The sequence below is a fragment of the Pogoniulus pusillus genome, chromosome 2 (assembly GCF_015220805.1).
Source record: "Pogoniulus pusillus isolate bPogPus1 chromosome 2, bPogPus1.pri, whole genome shotgun sequence".
Classification (NCBI taxonomy): Eukaryota; Metazoa; Chordata; class Aves; order Piciformes; family Lybiidae; genus Pogoniulus; species Pogoniulus pusillus.
Window position 1 is genome coordinate 37446269 of NC_087265.1, and position 19252 is coordinate 37465520.

Here is a 19252-nt window from a genome sequence, read left to right on the forward strand (position 1 = left end):
GGAGGCAGCGGGGGGCCGCCGCGCGACGCTCGCCGCGCCCGCAGCCCGCGCCGCCTCACGCGCCTCACGCGCCGCGCCGCGCGCTCCGCACCGCCAGCCGCCCGGGGCACGGCCAGCGCCCGCCGCCAGCGCCCCTGCCGCCGCCGGGTCGGGCCAGAGCTGCTCCGCGGAGCCTGGCGACCCAGCCGCCCGGCCCAGCGCCGGTAGCGCTGGTCAGATACCCCCCGCTGCTGCTGCAGCCGCCCAACGGCTGCCCCTCGGGTGCTGGCGGTGGGCCCGACAGGGCGGAGCGAGGTGCGGCCTGCGCACCGGAAGTGAGCGGCGGGGGGAGCCCGGAGCGGCGGCGGGCGCTCAGGGTGGTAGCGGCGTGCAGGGAGCGGTGTCTCCGCTGGCGGCTAGCGACGTGCTCCGGCGGCCGGGCGGCTCCGCGCTTGGCGGAAACAAGAAACGGGAAAGGAAGGGAGCGGCAACGGGAGACGGCATCGGCGGCCACCATTAGCGGCGGGAGAAAGAGCAGCAGCCTCGGGGTCTGCAGGCGGAGCCGAGCCCGGGTGGTGCCGGCGGCAGCGAGCGGGAGCGTGCCTGCCGCCTCGCCCTTCTCTCTTGTGAGGAGTCGCCGCTGCCCGCCAGCCCGCTGGGGGGCTCCCCGGGAGACGGGGCGAGGTGAGTGGTGAAGCCGCCTTCTTGTCCTTTCTCATTTTGGGGTGGGGGCGGTGGTGGGCGAGCCGGCGGGCGTCTGCCGAGTCGCGGCGACCGTGGGGCAGGCAGTCAGGGAGCGGCGCTTCCTGGCGCTTCCTCTCAGCTAGGCTGTGGGGCGGGGGCCGCTGAGGGACTGCTGTTGCCGGGGACTAGGCAGGGCAAAGGAGTGTGAAAGGGGCGAAGATTGACCGGCCCGTGGTCCGTGTCCTGCGCCTCTCCACGCCTCGAACATCAGCGGCTGTTTTTTTCAAAGCGGACTTTGCGGTGCTGGTGCCTGCTGAAGGTTTGTGTGTGTACGATCCGCCCGTGCGGGACCGGGCAGGGAGTCGGGGATGCGCGAGGGATGTGGTCAGTGGCATCCAGACAATGCCAGCTTGGGTAAGCCTCCACCCTGTGGAGCTGCAGGCAGGCCAGTCCCCCGTACCACCCGGGCAACTCAACACGCTCAAATCCTCTCTCCTGGTGCAGAAAGGAAAGATCGATTGGAATTGTTCATTACAACGTTTTGTCTTGTATAGACCCCAAAAGACCCCAAATCTTTTAAGCTTTGTAGCCATGCAACTTATTGGAGGCGGACTGATTCGTGAAGAGCTTTCCAAGTGGTGTCTGCAGTGGCTTTCATTAAGATGAGGAGGGTGGTGTATTATGGTTTTTCTTTTTTATTTGTATGGGGAAAAAATCATTGCTGGTGGGAGGGGAGGGAGGAGTGTCTGTATACATCAGTATCACATGACCCATGCACAATTCATATAGGTACACTCATTTCTGCTGTGATCATGCCAACTGTAGGTTTTAATTCTCTTGGATTTGTTATCTGATGTGGTAGAAAATAGCTATGTGCTTGGGCACTGTCTTGGCATTTTAGATTTTTTCACTATTATTTCAAGGCTTTTAATGGTTTTTACCCGGTGATAGGTATTCAGAAGGGGATGGACAGCGGTATGTGAAGTGTAATTCCTCATTTATGGGAGGAGCACAGGTACACTCGGTTTGGCACAAGGATGCTATTTCATATGGCTAGTATTTTTACATGTCATTCATGTGATGGGGGAGTGGGAAGCCACTGCTTCCTGAGACTGTAGAATCACATCCACTCCATTTTATACAAATGGCCTCTTTTCACCTGTTTCCCCTCAACCCCCTGTTCTCCAGATGGGAACACATTAACTTGTAATTGCTTTTGAACGGTAGAATGAATGTAGATATTTATTGAAAAATATGTCTAAACCACAAAATCTTCCAGTCTTGCTGTTTTAATCAGCTTTTGTCTGCACATACTCATTTTGAATGGGTGTGGTGGGTAATGGAATATAGTACTATTTTTCTGTACCTTAGTGTATGTTTTTTCATGGCAGTAAATGACTCTCAAATTATGTGATAGAAATCCACATAGAGAGGGTTTTTTTCTTTCATAGAACGAAGAGGGAAGGGGCACTAAGGAATTTATGCATTGCCTTCCTACAGATTTAATTTTCAGTTAGGTATTTGCTTAAAATGGCTTGCAACATACACTGTTTTTCAAATTTGGCGTGGAATGACAGAGAGAAAAGTACTGCTAAAAGATAAGCCATAGTTCTGGAAGGCAACATCATTTACCATCTATTAATCTTGCAGAAGATTGTAAAGAAATAATGTAAAAAAGGACACTGACAGATTTTATATAATCTTCAATCTGTTTTCCTAGCATAGTATCTTGAGACCCCTGCTTTCAGGTTTGAATGTAAAGTAGCTTTTTCCATGGGGAGGAGTGTATTATGTAAACTGTTTTGAACTTCCTGTATATTGCAGCTGGTTCCTTTCTTAATAAGGTAAGGCATGGTACAGAGAACACCTGTTGGTTTCAAGGAGTGTATGAGACTCTTGTGCTACTTTTTGTGGGTTCAACATGATTGTTTTTTAAGAGGATTCATTTTTCAAGAGGGTGTCTCCAGTCTTCTCAGAGTGCCAGAATATGTGGATGTTGCTTTATTTCACCCTTCCCTTAAACCAATGATTTTTACTATTTTTTTTTCAGCTGTAAAGCTATTGTGGTGCTGCTTTATTTGAATTTTGCAAGAATATGAACATGCTTTCCTTTCTCTCTTACTTCAGCATCAAGATTTTTTATAAAATCAGCTGGTTTCTCTAGACAGAAATAGTTGTTTGTGCTCTTAATTGAGCATCTTTATGATGCATTAATCTTTTTTTTTACTGGTTGTACAGCTTGCCTTCCTTCTTCAAATGTCTTTCAGACACTGGAGGGGAAAGAAAGTAAATCTATCAAACTGGGACAGAGTTAAATCTGAGTGACTAAGCCAGTTAGGCAAATACCAAGAAGAATAGTGATGAAAATCCCAGCCGTTAAGTAATTTAGATTGCATTCCTAATAGTAGAAAAATCTAAATCTCTTGTGTTACAAGTGAAGCCAAAGGTTGCAAAATAATCTGTTATGTTAAACAATAATTTTATTACTGAATTTTCAAGTAGAACTGAAATAACGTGCTTCTTGGCTTCCTGTTCAGAATAAAGACCCTACTGAATAAACCTAGAACATGTTACGATTACTCAACAAAGCCAGGAACGTCCAACTTGTGTTTCAGCCTCCAACAATAAATGAAACACTGGTTGATGCTTACTTTGTGATGTTTCACTGGAGTTGCTGATCAGGCAGTCTCAGATTAAAAAGCCATATAAAAAAGGGCAATCCAGCAGACTGCTGACTACTCATGTTTAATGTATTTCAATGTTAATTTTGTTGAAGGAAATGTGACTTACAAAAGCAAAGCTGTCATATTGAGTAAGTTATTGTAAGGATTCAAAACCTGTCATAATTGGCAGTCACAGATTTTGATTTTGAGTACACGTCTTGAATGCCTTCCACTTTTAGGAATGTCTGCAAGGTTAAGGAATGCCAGTGAAGATACTTGCACTCTAATTGCCTGTTATAATTGTTCTTCAGGTTGGCAAGGGCTTTGTTTCTTGTTGTTAGTCTGCAGGCCTAATCATCACAAAAAAAACGTGCTCATTGGAAATGGAATATTACTTTCTAGAGGTTAATACTAGAAATTAGTAATAACCATCCAATTAAGCATATTGGTCCCTGTGAGAAAGACAAGTAAAATTCCTTGATGATTTAGGTTGCTAATAATCATCCTCATAGTTGAAAATCTTGCAAAGACTATCTGCAGCTTACTTTTAATGCGACTTGATCCAAATACATTGGTTGATGTTTTTCAACTTTTCAGTGAGTTAAAGTTAGTTCTTTAGTAGTAATTTTAATGATTTGCTAGGACAGTCTTTAGCTGAAATGTATTACAGGTAATGTTTTACATTAAACTATCTTTACTGAGCTTGCTTTTTTTATTATTGAAGAGCACTCAATGTCTCCTGTGAGCTATCAATCTCTTTGTTAGGAATGGTATGGAGGAGGATGACATAGACAAGAATTTGAAACCGGACTGAGGTTAAATATTAGGCAAAACAGTTTTTGTGGTCTCAATTTTGTAATGAGCTGAATTCTATTGAGAGGTCTGGGAAGGAGGAGGAATTCCAGAGATGTTATAAATACAGTTTTAAAACTTTTTGTCATAGGATGTAATTTTTAGCTGTTGCTGAATTACTGGTCTCAGAAATTTATCAGATTAATTTAAAAAGTGATTCATTCTTCATCACACCTGGTCTTTTTAGTAGAACAATGTGTAAGGTTTTGGGTTTTTTTATACAAAAATATTATAGCAAGTCGAGTGAGGCATTTACTACACACAGGAGCAAAAACTGTTATGATGTGTTTACTTTTCTTGAGTAAATATTTTCTAGTGCTCAAGAACTCGACTTGTCACTGATAGAAATGCACTGATGTTGCACAGAGCAAATGGTAAACTGAATGCGGATTGTTCTCATTTTATGTGAAAATTGTTTTACTTTTCTAGAAAGTTGGTGTTGTATTCTTCTAATTGTGTTTGACATCTGGAATGGTCTTGTGCCACGTAATAGCTATGTATTTAGAAAAGCAAGTTGTGTTCATATACTATAATGGTGGTTTTTTGCTTGCATTAAGATAAAAAAACACCTTACTGTTTAGTGTATCAGAATAGCTGACTTCTAGCAGATTAGGATTAGCCAGAAACAGGAGAAAGAAGTGGCATAATTCTCCTGTTTCATAGCTTTGATCAGTTTATTTCTTGTGTTGTCATTGCAGCACTTCAGATGAAAATCTTGGAGACATTAAATGAAAAATGTGATCATTTATCTGAAGTATATGTGTGAAGTGGAAAAAATACGTTAAACAAAACATAAATGCATAAAAGTACTGGAGGAAGACTAATTGGCAAGCTTTATCCTCTCTGATAAGTTTACCCTTCAGAAAGCTTTAGGAGCAGTTGCATGGGGACTAGCAGAAATTTCTGTTCATGTGATGCTGAGAGCTGAAGTCCACTGTCTGTGGCTGGCATAGGTCCTTTGGTACTGCCAGTGCTTGTCCTTCCCCAAAGACTCAGCAGTTTGTGCAGTTTGTAGGACCTGTAGTATTCTTGGCCTACATTTTTGTCCATCATACTGGGTTAAAGAGAAGTAAAAATGTAACTGTGCTGTGCTTAGATTTGAAATGTGCAGTTCAATTGCTTGTTGTAGTTTGAAGGTTTTTGTTTGTTTTAACTGTTGCTTTCATGGCTCTTGTAGTGTGCTCCCTAAAGAAAAGCTCTGAGTCAGACCACTTGCGTTCCAATGATCTATGGACAGGCTTCATCTTGATGCAAGTTCTGTCATTGTTGGCTTTCTCGGTTTTAAGAACAGCCATCTTTAGCACAGAGAAGTAGTTCATTCTATGCATCATAGTCTTAATGTCTGAACTTGGTTATGGAGTACTGGTAAAGTACTGCCCTGTACTAAAACTCTTGTTGAGCAAGTAGCTTCTGCTCCTGCTATCCTACTATTGTCTCTAAAATTACTTGTGAAAAAATGCAGGTTCTGAGAGGAAGTACTGCAAACTTTAGAGATACTCTGTTCAAGATCTTAACTTTATTTTCTGAAATCCATTTAGTCATTGTAAAAGGAAAAATATCATCAGAAGTATCCAAAAGACCTAATTGCTAGTTTTCCTGAAACTGTAGTTTGTGAACTTGCATCACCTGTTTGCAAAATTGTATTTGGAAGGCAAAATTGTTAAATAATGTTCAAAGTGCAAATAATAATTGTTTATCAAGCATTGATGATAAAATAATCTCGTCTCCAATGGTTGAATTCTTGGTCTGATATAATTTCTGCATCTTAATTTCTTTCAGTATATGTCAGAAAGCTGCCTGCTGAGTTAAGTGCAACATTAAAAGTCTAGTGAGTTACTGCATACTGTGAAAAATGTTACCTTTGCAACACAGAATTCATAAAGGGTTTTCTGGTCTGGAATTTCATTGGTTTTGGAGTTTACAGATGGTCCTAAAACAGTTTTGCTCCACTATGTTGTTTCAGTCAGTGATTAAAAACAAAAGGATTTTTTAGTGCCTCTAGATTTCTTTTAAGTGTTTGAATTGATGATGGTGATAAAATATCTCTTTGTCTAAAATGTGTATTCGATTGTTTTAGTAAGTGATAAAGTACACTGAAACTGACAGATTTTCTTCTCTGTCAAAGGATGTGTAGATTTGTAGTTGTGCTCATATGTTTAATTGGTTGAAGCTGCTGAACTGATCTTTGTGATACACTTCTTTTTGAAAAGGCAGATGTTCAAAAAGAAATAGCTAGTGTAAACACTTGCTGACTTTCCTCCTTCTTCCGTCTGTTTTTGTTACTGATAGATTCTGCTGTAGATGCTATAGAAGACAGCATTAGCAAAAGAAACCTGCACCACCTTTGGAGGGTGTAAAGCTGCTGCATGTGCTGATTCTAAACTTCCTCTGGTTATTAATCTCTGTAGAGATGCATTTGCTATGCATGGAATAGCCACAGTTCTTCCTGCTTGCATCTCTGACCAGTGCTGAACCAGTTGCAAGATCTGTATTCCACTCTGTTCTCCTACTAGGTCCCTTAATGAAATGGTGTTAATAAGAGCAAGAGAGAAGAGAATGAGTGTTGTTTTGTTTTTTTCTTATGTGTTTGCTGTCAGAAATATCCTTAGGTTGTATTTGACTTTAGTGATCGCTAAACTATTGTGTGTTAAAAATACACAAAAGGAGGTATTAGTGTGATCCACTTTGCAATGTGATAAACAGCATGCCAGATTAGTCAAATTGAAGGAGTGATCAGTTGTGTGAAAGATTCTACTTTTGGGTAGCTGTTGAGAGAGGAGGAGATGTGTACATCTTCCTAGACCGTGATTATGTAGTTTTGCAAAATTAAAGGTTCTTTTATCTATAGGATATAAATGCATTTTTAAGAATAAAGACAGATTCCCTTCCAGACTGATGTTTGCATCTTATGGGTATTAAAAGACATCTCTTTAGGGTTTCAGAATCCATTGTAGCAAGTACATTGCACCATGATTTTGTAAATTCATTTGCTTTTATAGCTACATGACAAATGTTATGTGTACTTACTTAGGCAAGATGATTTATAAAACTCTCAGGGATTCTAGCTCAGTGTTGAAACTTCCAAGTTTTCAAAATGTTTTCAAACATCTCATGAATTAAACTGATTTTTGATCGTGGTCTTCCAAAGGTGAAATTGGCATAGGAAACTTATTAGTTTAGCATAAATACTGTCCTGGTTTACTGATTGCCTTTATTTTAATCCTGTGGGGTTTTTTAATACTTTGTTTCTAATCTTACTGCGTGTTACTGCTCTTCTTTATTGTTTAGATGTATTGAATTAGGTGGGAAGAGAACTACTCTCTAACAAACGTGAAACCATTACAGTTGAGAGTTGCCTCACGTTTTGTCATATCATTGCTGAGAATACACAAAGATAAGTTAAAACCCAAAATTCTTCAATTTGTGTTAACTCTGAAACTCTGTGTCTGCAAGGATAAGACAGTGTGTGTGAAATTAATAGCATGCCTACACTAGCTTGGATAATATTCACTGCCCAGGTAAGTGCCTTACTATTGTTCTATGGAAGGTACAGTACCAGTGGATTGTGTCTGCACTTAAAAATAAAGCCTCACTCTTTGCCATTGCACCGTTTGCTATAATTGGCATTTTGCTGCCACTGTATGGTAATTTTTTTTTCATCCTGACTTGCCTAGTTCATGCCTGTGTAGTGCTGAGACATCTTGCATAGGATTTTTGATTCCATGCCAGCAGCCAAGCGTTCTGAGCTGTCTTTATTTATCCGTAGTAATTTTGCTTCCTGCTTTTCTTCTTGCTAGAAGAATCACCGTCATCTTGTTGCGCCACTTAAAATCAAGTTAATCATTGTTGGAATCTGTTTTAATATACTAATGCACGTTTAGACTTCCCAGGTGTCTGTAATCATTCTCCACAGGTGACTAAAGGCCTTCTCCACACATGTGTTTTAAAAAAAAAAAAGCAATTCCCGTAGTGAAAAAACTCCTGAAGTTCTTCTGAGTTTTTAAAGGCAAATGCCTCTGTTCTCCGAGGAAATTGTCACTTATCTCCTGAATGCTTGACTTAAAGTGACCTTTTTGCTTGGACGTGTAGTTCTGAGCAGCTTTGATAGAAACATGGGTGATTGCATGCCATTTCCTGAAAAACATTCTCAAGCCTGCCTCCCGTTATGCGTGGCCAACATCTCTAGTACTTTGGGTTTTAGTTAACAGGTTGTGTCTGGGGGCTTAAGAAAAACACTTTTATCTGTTAGACAGTGGCATTTAATTCAGGGAGGGAGGCAGGGAAAGCCAGTAGTTTTGACTCGCTACTAACTTTGCAAGGTAGTAATACTTACTAAAGCTTGTGAATTCCTTTGTCAGTCTTTATGCACGTCACAGGTCAGGAGAGCAACTCTATGTCAAGCTGTGTAACATAAGACACTTTTTGTTCTGCCTCTAGTTGGGTAGGTCTATCAATAAGTAACTTAGTGATATCTTCTGATCAGTTCTGTGAAACTGAAAGGCTGTTTGTCAGATAGATGTGAGTACAACAGTAGATTCCTGCCCAGGGAGGAAGGAAAGGAATTATTTGGCTTGTATTAGAGGCCTCAGAAATTCTTTCTAAGAAGCATAGCAGAAGTGAGAAGTGTCATTTTCAGCAATTACGTGGAAGGAGAAGTAAGGCCCCATAGAGTGAATTCGTGTTCCCCTCCAGCAGCTGGCAGAGGAAAAAAAGTGAAGCAGTAAGAAAAAGAATTTTTTAGAGTGAACCACATATTCATGTCATGTTTAGCTTGAATCTGTGCAGAAACTTCAAACATTTCCTCAAAACTAGTAATTTAAAGGGAAAAAAAAGTCCTTGGAATTAGTTATTACTACTTTGTAACAAAATATCTTAAATTATCTTCCGTCAATCAGAATTCAGTATTCCTGGAACAAGTAGCACGCGTCGTAGGGTTGAAAGTCCAGTGTAGAACAAACAAAAGTGTTTTCAGACCATATGCTTTCAACTTGGGTCATGCTTCGTTTCTGAAATGTGATGACTTGAATGTCTCTTGTTTTAAAAGGAGACGTTGCTTAAATTTTCATTCTACTCAAGTAGTTGGTATATTCAGAGAGATCATAGAAGGTAAGCTTGGATAGACCATTAAGAGTTTGGAGAATGACTTTATGAGTTGTCTTTTTTTTTTTTTTTCCTGAGCCTTCATTATTAGGTTTATGTGTCCTTTAAACTTAAGACATATAGTACAGGAAAAAAAAAATGTTATTTTGATTTAGCATACAGGCTGTCTGCAATAATTTTCACAAAAAGAGTTTTAGTTGATGTGCTGTTGCTTCTGTTCTGGCCTAATGATTGATCTGAGTGCAGGACGTTATGTATATTGTATTGTCTGTGACTTTAAACCACTCTTCATATGTGGTAACTTCTGATGATTAATATTTTGCACTAATTCTTGCAAGTTATATACTGTATTTTGAATGTGACAAGATGAATGATGTCACTCTAAGCCTCATGTCTTTGTAGACTGTAAAGTAAAAGGAGCACTGGATGAGGCACTTAGTGCCATGGTCTAGTTGATTGGATAGGGCAGGGTGATTGGTTGGACTGGATGATCTTGGAGGTCTCTTCCAACCGGTTGATTCTATGATTCTAAGTAAAAAGTGAACCTGAAAACAGGAATAGGCCCAAGATATAGCAAGAGAAAGTGCTTTAAATGCAATGTCTTCTGAAGACATTATTTAATTTCTCAATTTTTGTAGAGCATAATAAATCTTCTGTTATCTAAGCTTGGATTCCACCTTGCCATTTGTTTTTTTCAGTCTTGAAGGCACAGTGTCTTCGTTTTGTTTAAAATGTACCTCACCTGAAACTAGAAGGACAGGACTTTTCAATTTTCTGTATTTCTGTTGACTTTGTGATATGAGGTTAGTCTTGCATACTCTTCAGAACAACTTTTGGGAAGCAGTGAGTTTTTGAGAACATTTCTGTGTACCTGATCTGATGAAACATGACAAAATGTTATTGATATGTTTTTTGTAGTACGTTGTTGCATTTAATGCTGCCTAAATCTTACTTTTCAACTCACTCTCAAGGAGGAAAATAAAAGATAAAGAGCCAGATGTTCTCTTACAAAAACATTAAAAATTGCAACTGACATTCTACTCTGCAAGGGAATGAGGATGATGGCTCTTCCAGCTTAGAGGTGTCACCAAAGTTTAGGCCAAGAGCACCTGGCATTACAACCTCTGGTATTAAAAAGAAAAGAAGGGTAATAGTACTTGGTGATTCCCTTCCAAAGGTAGCAGAGGGGCCTGTATGTCATCCAGGCCCATCCCAGAGGGAGCTCTGTGGTCTCCCTGGGGCCCGGGTACAGGATATCGCAAAGAGGCTGCCCAAGATAGTTCGTCCCTCTAATTACTACCTGCTGCTGGTTGTCTAGGCTGACAGTGATGACACTGACATAAAGGGTACTAGGGTGATTAAAAGGGAATTCTAAGCTCTGGGCCAAATGATCAACAGGATAGGAGCACAGGTGGTGTTCTGCTCCGTCCCCACCGTGGCAGGGTTGGGTGCTGAAAGGTACACAAACACCAGCATTATCGATAAGTGGCTCAAGGGCTGGTGCCTGAAGCGAGACTTTGGGTTCTTTGACCATGGGGCAACCTTTACTGCCCCATGTCTGCTAAACTCAAGTGGAGTCCCAACTATCAAAAAAGGGCAAAAGAATTCTAGCCCATGAGTTGGTAGCCCTCGTTGAGAGGACTTTAGGTTTAGAGGGGGGTAGAGGATGGAACCAGGCTCTCCACAAAGGAAGATAAGGGTGGTAAGGCAGTGTCAAGGGTAAAATCAGCATCCCAGCTGAAGTGCAGGTACACTAATGAATGCAGTATGGGCAGCAAGCAGGATGAGCTGAAAGCCTTGGTGCAAGAGGAAGGCTATGATGTGATTGCCATCAGAGAAATGTGGTGGGATACATCACACGACAGGAACGCTACAATGAACGGATATAGGCTTTTCAGAAAAGACAGGAGAGGGTGGAGGGGTGGCCCTGTATGTTAGGGAAGCCCTTGATATTATGGAGCTTGTAACTAATGATGAGCATGTTGAGTGCCTATGGGTGGAAATGAGAAGGAAGACCAATAAGACTGACATACTGGTTGGAGTCTGCTACAGGCCACCCAACCAGGAAGAGGAGGTGGATGTGTTATTCTATAAACAGCGGCAGGATGTTTCAGGACTCCCAGCCCTTGTACTTGTAGGTGACCTTAGCCTGCCAGGTATCTGCTGGGAACTCAATACAGCAGAGAGGTGGCAGTCTAGAAGGTTTTTAGAGGGTATAGAGGATAGCTTCCTGACACAGCTGCTGTGCCAGCCTACCAGGAGCGAGACTCTGCTCGACCTGCTGTTTATGAATGGAAAAGGGCTGGTGGGAGATGTGGTGGTTGGAGGCTGTCTGGGGTGCAGTGATCACGAAAGAATAAAATTTTCAATATACAGTGAAGCTAGGAGACCCATCAACAAAATATCCACACTGGACTTCTGGGGTGCAGACTTCAGCTTAGTCAAAGAATTAACTCGAAGGGTACCTTGGGAAAAATCCCTTAAAAATAAAAGGGTCCAGGAAGGTTGGACCTACATCAAGAGAGAAATCTTGAAGGCACAGGAACAGGCTGTGCTGATGTGCCAAAAGCGGAGCTGCTGGGGAAGATGACCAGCCTGGATGGGTGAGTGACTTGTGAAGGAATTAAGGGGAAAAAAAAGAGGGCATATCACCTTTGAAAAGAGAGAGTGGTAACTCAGGAAAAAAATAAGGATGTTTCTAGGTCATGTAGGAAGAAAACTAGAGAGGCAAAAGCCCAGTTAGAATTTAGACTGGCCACTGCCTTGGATGATAACAAGAAGTGTTTCTATAAATATATTGATGACAAAAAGAGGGGCAAGGATAACCTCCGCTCAATTTAAGAAAGATGTTGAGGTACTTAAACCTGTCCAGAGAAGGGCAACAAGGCTGGTAAGGGGGATGGAGCACAGCCCTATGAGGAGCATCTGAGGGAACTGGGGTTGTTCAGCCTGGAGAAGAGGAGGCTCAGGGGAGACCTCATTGCTGTCTACAACTACCTGAAGGGAGTTTGCAGCCAGGCGGGGGTTGGTCTGCTCTCCCAGGCACCCTGTGACAGTACAGGAGGACACAGTCTCAAACTGGACCAGGGCAGGTTTAGTCTGGACATTAGGTAGAAATTCATCATGGAAAGAGTGATTGCCCATTGGAATGTGCTGCCTGGGGATGTGTTGGAGTCACCATTCCTGGAGGTGTTTAAAAGGATACTGAATGAGGCACTTAGTGCTATGGTTTAATTAATTAGAAGGGTGAGGTGATAGATTTGGACTCTATGATCCTAGAGGTCTCTTCCAACCTAGTTGATTCTGTGATTCTGTTGTCTACATTTTTTGCCTTCCAGTATGGATTTAAATATGTGGGATTACAACTGCACGTGCTTCCACTGGATTATGATGTGCCATGACAGTTGAGAAGGCATAGCCTACTGATAATTCAGCAGCTGCTTCTTCATTCCTAAAATGACTTCTGCTGGATTGCTTTCCTTAAAATGTTGGTGTTTTAGAATGATTCATGTATTATTATTGACAGGACTAATGTATATTCAGAAGTGGAGTTTCCTTGGTTTTGCAGGATGATCAAATGTTTTGTATCTGGATACTGTATATAAATTATGCATCTTAAATCATCTCCTTTTATCATGTCCTTATTCCAAGACACTCAATACCGAAGTTTTGAATTTTTTGGAGTATAGTGACAGCCATTGTTCAAACGGTGGTATGTAGGATATGAAATTGTTTCTTTTTAATAGATTTTGTAATATGTAGATGGTTAAGCAGTTAAAATATTGTATCATTAGTTCATTTTTGTAAAAGAATTACAATTTTTGCCTGCTATGACTTATGGACAGCTGTGGTGCTGTGATGGAGTCATCCATTAAACTAAAGAACACTACTGTGTGGGGGAATTAAAGGTCCAGTAAAAGAAGCCCTAAGTTTAATAGTATTTATATTCTAATTTCTGAAGTTCTGCTGGTGTCTCTAGTGTGATTAGTAACATTTCACTAAGAGTTGGGGGATGGCAGCAGTCTGGTCATGTGTTCATCAGGAATTTTCTACCTAGATACATGAACTAGTTTGAATGTATGGTTTGAGGTGTGTGTTTCAACAATAGTAAGTAGTGATGATGTTCTTATCATTGGGCGTGCATGCAGTAGCTCTCTATTTAATGGAACACAGATTGACAACTATATAGTTTTCATATTTTTATTGCTACTGTGCTTGGTATATTTTATAGATCTTGTTTAGAAATTTTGTTTCTAACTAACTGTTTTTTTTTTCCAAACATGAGCAAGATAAGTGCTGAAATGATATCCATGACTCTGCATTCTGTAAAAAATTGATTTGTGCCCTCTGTGTATTACTGAACTTTTATAGTGTCTTGAGGAATAGGACATTATTTAAAAAGAAGTAATGAGGTTTGCCACAGAGGAAGCATTATATTATGGATTAAATGCTGTCCTTACCATCTTTAAACCACACTTTTTATGCTCTCTTGTTACACACATTTATTTTTCTTTTACATGCTCTTCCAGTTCTCTAAGATTTAAACATTGTGTGTGTAGCTCTTTCGTCATCTTTTTGTGTATTAGTCTTACTTAGGAAATGATGCTTGATTTGAAACTGCATAAGTAGAAAAAATACTTTTGTGTGCTCAGTTCCATCTTGTACTTAGGGTTACGTTTGTGTACATGGTTTTAAGTTTTGTTGGTTAGAATTGTCCCACAGGACATGTGATGTCTGTTGTGAACTGGCCAGCATGTTGTTCATGGTATTCGCCACCCCAAAATGCACATGGGAGGGAGGCTAGATAGTATAATTGGCTGTGCTAGTCCTGTACATTGTGTATATGCTTTTCACCTGGAAGAAATCCTTTAGATGATGGGCAAGAATTGAAAAGGGGGCTGAGAACTTGCTTGTTGTGACTTGATTGCACTTAAAAAATAGAAACTGCCAGAAATGATAGAGCTGGAAAGAGACGCTGTTAGAATAGCACAGAGGCTGTGAATGATTCCAGAGATGTATTGCTCTTTTCCAGTTGTTTTCTTGTAAGAGAAGGCTGTAATGTCAGATGAAGAATTGAGACCAGGAATAAACAAGGTCTTAACATTGAATCCCTTTTTAATTACAGATAGTTCTTCACAAATGGCGTTATTGAGGACACACCTGGGCTTGTGCTTGAGCTGTGTCATATCCATGTAGCATAAGCAATTGCACAGAATGGATAGACAGGGTGACAGAAATAGTGCTGACAGCCAGCCATGATTTCCTGGTAGTCGTTCTCAGCAGTACTGCTATCAGACCGTAGCCACTGACTTCCCTTATTAAGTATGATGGTCCACGGGCAGCTCTGACAGAACAGTTGCAACTGATGTTAGGGCATACTAGCACCTGCTTGTTGAGTCATTCACTGCTGATTGTTCTAGCTACTGTACAGTAAATACTGAGTTCTGATTAGTTTCTCTTGGTGACCAGTCTTTTGAAGAGTGGTTTGTACAATAATTTTGCACTAACTTTGCAGGTCTGTCAGTCTTTTTCTACACTTGCTGTGTATCCAGGCAGTATCAGAATGCAAAGTTAAGAATTTAGAATGCTGTTGAAAAATAAAATGAAAGCAAACCAACGTGACCTGTATTCAGCTTTCTCCAAGTCCAATAAAAGGAAGTTGTCTGTATGACTTCCTTTGATATGATGGGAAAATTGCCCAGGTAATTGCTTCCTTATTTATTCCATTTATAGGTATCATCCTTCAAAGTGAGTCACAGGATTTCTGTCAAATGCAAAAGACAGTTTTCAACAGAATGCCAAACAGAGCTGCATGAGAACAGTTGCTTCAGTTTCACCAGCACAATTTTAAGTCTACCTTCTATATGAGTAGTTTGTTCCAAAAACCCCCAGTGCAACCTCAAAACCTATCTGCATGTTCTGCATGCAAATGTTGTAAAGACCTATTTATTGGCTTAAGTATTTGAGGATTCTTGGTAATAGATTATGTTGGTAATCCTTCCTACCTACCAACCAACCACTCATCTACTGGTTTTTCTAAGTGTACAAAAAGTGTACTGGTGTAAATAAAAAGGAAATAAAAGTGATTTTTCTTTTAACTTTCTGATGTTTCTCATACAGTCACAGATAGAAGGGGATAGCAGTGAGTACTAGGAATCCATCCTTCATCCATATGACCGGCAATGGTTAGCACTGTAGCAGCAGTATATGGAAATCTTAACAAGCTTTCTTCCAATAGCTTTTGGGCTTGTCTTTTCATTTTTCCTGCAGGCTTGTCTCATTTGTTTTTCCCTAGTTGAAGAGGAGTGAGGAGTCTCAGGTTGTTGTTTTTTTTTTTTTTTTTTTGTTTTGTGGGTTTGTTTTTTTTTTTCCTTGGGGTTTTGCATTGTTTTTGTTTTGTTTTTAAGAAAAAGCTTTTTGAGGCTTTCCTTCCAGTCTTTGACTCATAAAATTAGGTTTAAATGGTATACCTTTTTTTGTACGTGTATAGTGATCTCAAATCCCAAATACACTGCTGTAAGTCTAGTATTTATTTGCTTGCTTCTTTCTGCGATCACTTCCCCTTGGAAAAAGAAGATTTAATTTGTTTTAAAATGAATCAGAAGATTTGTATAGAGAAATTTGGATTTCCCAACTTTGTGTATACAAGTTGCTTGGATTATCTGTTGCACTCTGCAGAAGTTTAGTCTTAATTTTTTCCTTAGGATGGGAAGGAGAGGTCTTCTGGCTCCTTTCACTCCTTGATTATGAGAGGGAGTGATGATGTGTTTGTACTTGTGGGAGCTTTGCATCAAGAAATCTCCTGTACTATAATTAAGTGATTGGAATTAGTCACTTCAGCACTTTTAAAGGCTTTTGCAAGACTTGACGATGGAAAAGGGATAATTTATGAAAATCAACTTTATTGATAATAAAAACTAGTGTAATTAAAAAAACTTGTATTACTATTTCATCTCATTCTTATATACATTATGACTGAGCTTGTGGGTGATTTTTCTGTGGGGTTTTTGTATGTGACATCTGAAGTTTTTTACGTAGTGATGTCCAACATGCGTAGGGAATTTTGTGCTTTATTAAATGGCAGGGTTTGTGGGTTTGTTTGGTTTTGTTTTGTTTTTTTTATCTCACCCCAACCTGCAAAATCAGTTTGACAATCAACTCTTTGATGTTCCAATTTACACAAAAGTGTATAAAGATCAAATGCACCAGAAGTGTTTGGAGATTGTTAAACATAAATATGTAGCTCAGATGTTGGTGGATATTTTTTTCATGAAAATGGTTTGTTAACCTTTGACCTGTTTGAAAACTGTTGCTTTGAATTATGTCAAATTCTTTCAGCCACTGAGTTACAAGTATCATAATTCAATCTCTTACTCTTCTTCTAATGCATCTATGTCTTAGGAAAATTCAAATATATTTTAGTGTGGACTCTGTTATGTCTTCTATTGCTTTATCTTACGGAAGTCAATCTCCATTATTTATACTTACAACCAACTAGCTTGCCTTATAGCAGGCTTCAGTGCAAAACCTGTTTTTCCTCATGAAACATTTTCAACTGAAGTCTAGGCTTGTGGTGCAAGCCCTATTATATTGCTAGAAGTCATCCTGAAAAGTCTTGAAGAAACTATTCTTGAGATGCAAAGGTTAAAATCAAAAAGTATTGATCATGTTCTGGAGATGCTTTAGAGATTTAGAGTATTTATTTTAAAATTAGGTTTCATTATGTTGGTTTTAGATGTGCTACACTAGTCAAAAAGCTGAAATTCCACATTGCTGTAGTTTTCCAGCCATTAAGAATTTCCTTGTTTGTTTTGGTGATTAGGAACCAAATAGTTTCTTTATAATTTTAGGTCTGCCTTTCATGTTGTATAGAAGGAAAGGGGAGATTAATGTTGGGATACCTTAACAAAAGAGCTGCATTTCTAGATGTGTAAATATGTTGTCTGCTCATTCCTGTGCACCTTTCAGAGTTAGTCAAGTGAACTACCTGCTGTGATATAAGTGAACAAGACGAGATGCTCTCACCTGTGTGAATGCATTTTAACATGCTTCTTGTGAATCAACAAGAAAAAGAGAAAGCAAAAGCAGAGGTGGTGATTTAGTAGTAAGATCTTTTATACCTCACCTTTGAGCTCTGATTCTGAAGGATGAAGATGGATGCAGTCTGTCTTGGGTTCAAATGCAAGTTCCCAGAGACTCTTATAAATTTGGTAGACCCAATGACAATTTATAGAATTTATAGAGTTTATAGAGTGCCCTCCCCTCCTCCCCCTCCTTTCCCCAAAAGACAGGGAGAGAGATAAAAGGTAGGGACACCCCAATAAATCAATCTCACTCGATTTGGAAGTAAAAAAGGAAAAGTTTAACAATAACTTAGAAAAAAAAGGATTGGAGGTAGGGGAGTTTACAAAGGATGAGGAAGGGAAAACAGCAAAATACAAAACAGGGATGGATACAACCCGAGTAGTGTGATGGTGTCTCTGCCTCGTGGCTGGTATGCAGTATCAGTGTGTGTGTGTGTGATCATGAAACGCAGGTAGAGGAGGAACGAGCAAGAGGGCGAAAAGAGGAAGAGACAGGAGAACTCCTGTCTTTTATACCACAGGAAGTGGGGGGAGTGGGCTAACCATCACCTGGAGTGTGGCCCACCCCTGAGGAGGGGCCAAGACCCCTAGGGTCAGGTTCAGGGTCACTCCCCCAGGAGTGTTAACCCTATACATTCCACCCCTTGGTTAGACCACTTCCACCTTCCTAAGAACAGTCTTCTTCTCCAAAGATGGGAAAAGTGTCCATGGGTTAAGAGTTCGTGAAGTCCTTCTTGGTCCCCGGCTGTATCCCAAGGCGATGTGTTCCTCTGGTCCGGTGCAGGTTGCTGAGATGTGAGCAGGGCAGGAACGGAAGAAAAGTCAGTGAATCAGGAACAGTTCTTGTTGGTACTCAGGAAAAGAGTCTTTTCCCTCTGCGAAGAAAACATCAGGAACAGTCTCTTCATGTCTGGCATCAGGGGAGCAGGTGTAGATGAGATGGCTGTAGACATCCTCTGGAGGGAAATCAGGAACAGTCTCTCACTGCAGGGCATCAGTGACGAATCAGATGCAGGGTTCTGGTTGGACGCCGTGGTGTGATGCGATGTTGTAGGACTCTGGATAGCTGCTGCTGTCATGTAGGTTCTGTTGGACGCCGTGTAGTGGTGAGAGTATAACTACAAAAACAACTTGTAACCCCTTATGAACTATGATACAAGTATTGCACAACTATGATACAAGTATTGCACAACTATGATACAACTATTATACAACTATAATACAGGATAACCTGAAAGTATCTGGAACACATGGAATCAACTCTGAGATTTCAAAACCTTTTCAGCTAAAGAGAGATTTCTCTGAGGGACACACTCGATAACACCAGTTTCCATCATCACCCAGTATGTGTGACCAGGACCCTCTGCAGATACCACCCCTTTGATAGGTTTTCCCCCACCAGAGGCAGGAGCAACCCACACAGTCTTTCCCAGTAGATTCCTTTCACAGACTACAGGAACTCCATCTCCCTCAACTGTGGGCAGTAGGGCAGACTGAGCAGGACCAGCTCTGTTAACTGATCCCCTGCTGTTCACCAGCCAAGTGGCTTCTGCAAGGTGCTTCTCCCAGTTTCTGAGAGTTCCACCTCCCATAGCCTTCAGGGTGGTTTTCAGCAGGCCATTGTGTCGCTCAATCTTTCCTGCAGCTTGTGGGTAGTATGGGATGTGATAAACCCATTCTATCCCATGCTCTTTTGCCCAGTTGCTTACAAGGTGGTTCTTGAAATGGGTCCCATTGTCTGACTCAATTCTCTCTGGGGTACCGTGTCTCCACAGGATGTGGCTCTGCAGGCCCAGAATGGTGTTACAGGCAGTAGCATGAGGTACTGGGTAGGTTTCCAGCCACCCCGTGCTTCCCTCCACCATGGTTAACACATACTGCTTGCCACTA

The 19252-nt window shown here is 40.9% G+C and overlaps 1 protein-coding gene across 1 annotated transcript in view; it reads left to right on the top strand.

Annotated features, from left to right (window-relative positions):
- Positions 1–274: 274 nt before the first annotated feature.
- The window catches only part of RAPH1 (Ras association (RalGDS/AF-6) and pleckstrin homology domains 1), a 98119-nt gene continuing 79141 nt past the window's right edge, over positions 275–19252 (top strand). The window contains 1 exon segment of the mRNA XM_064161300.1: positions 275–663. The gene's annotated coding sequence lies outside the window, so the exon portion shown is untranslated.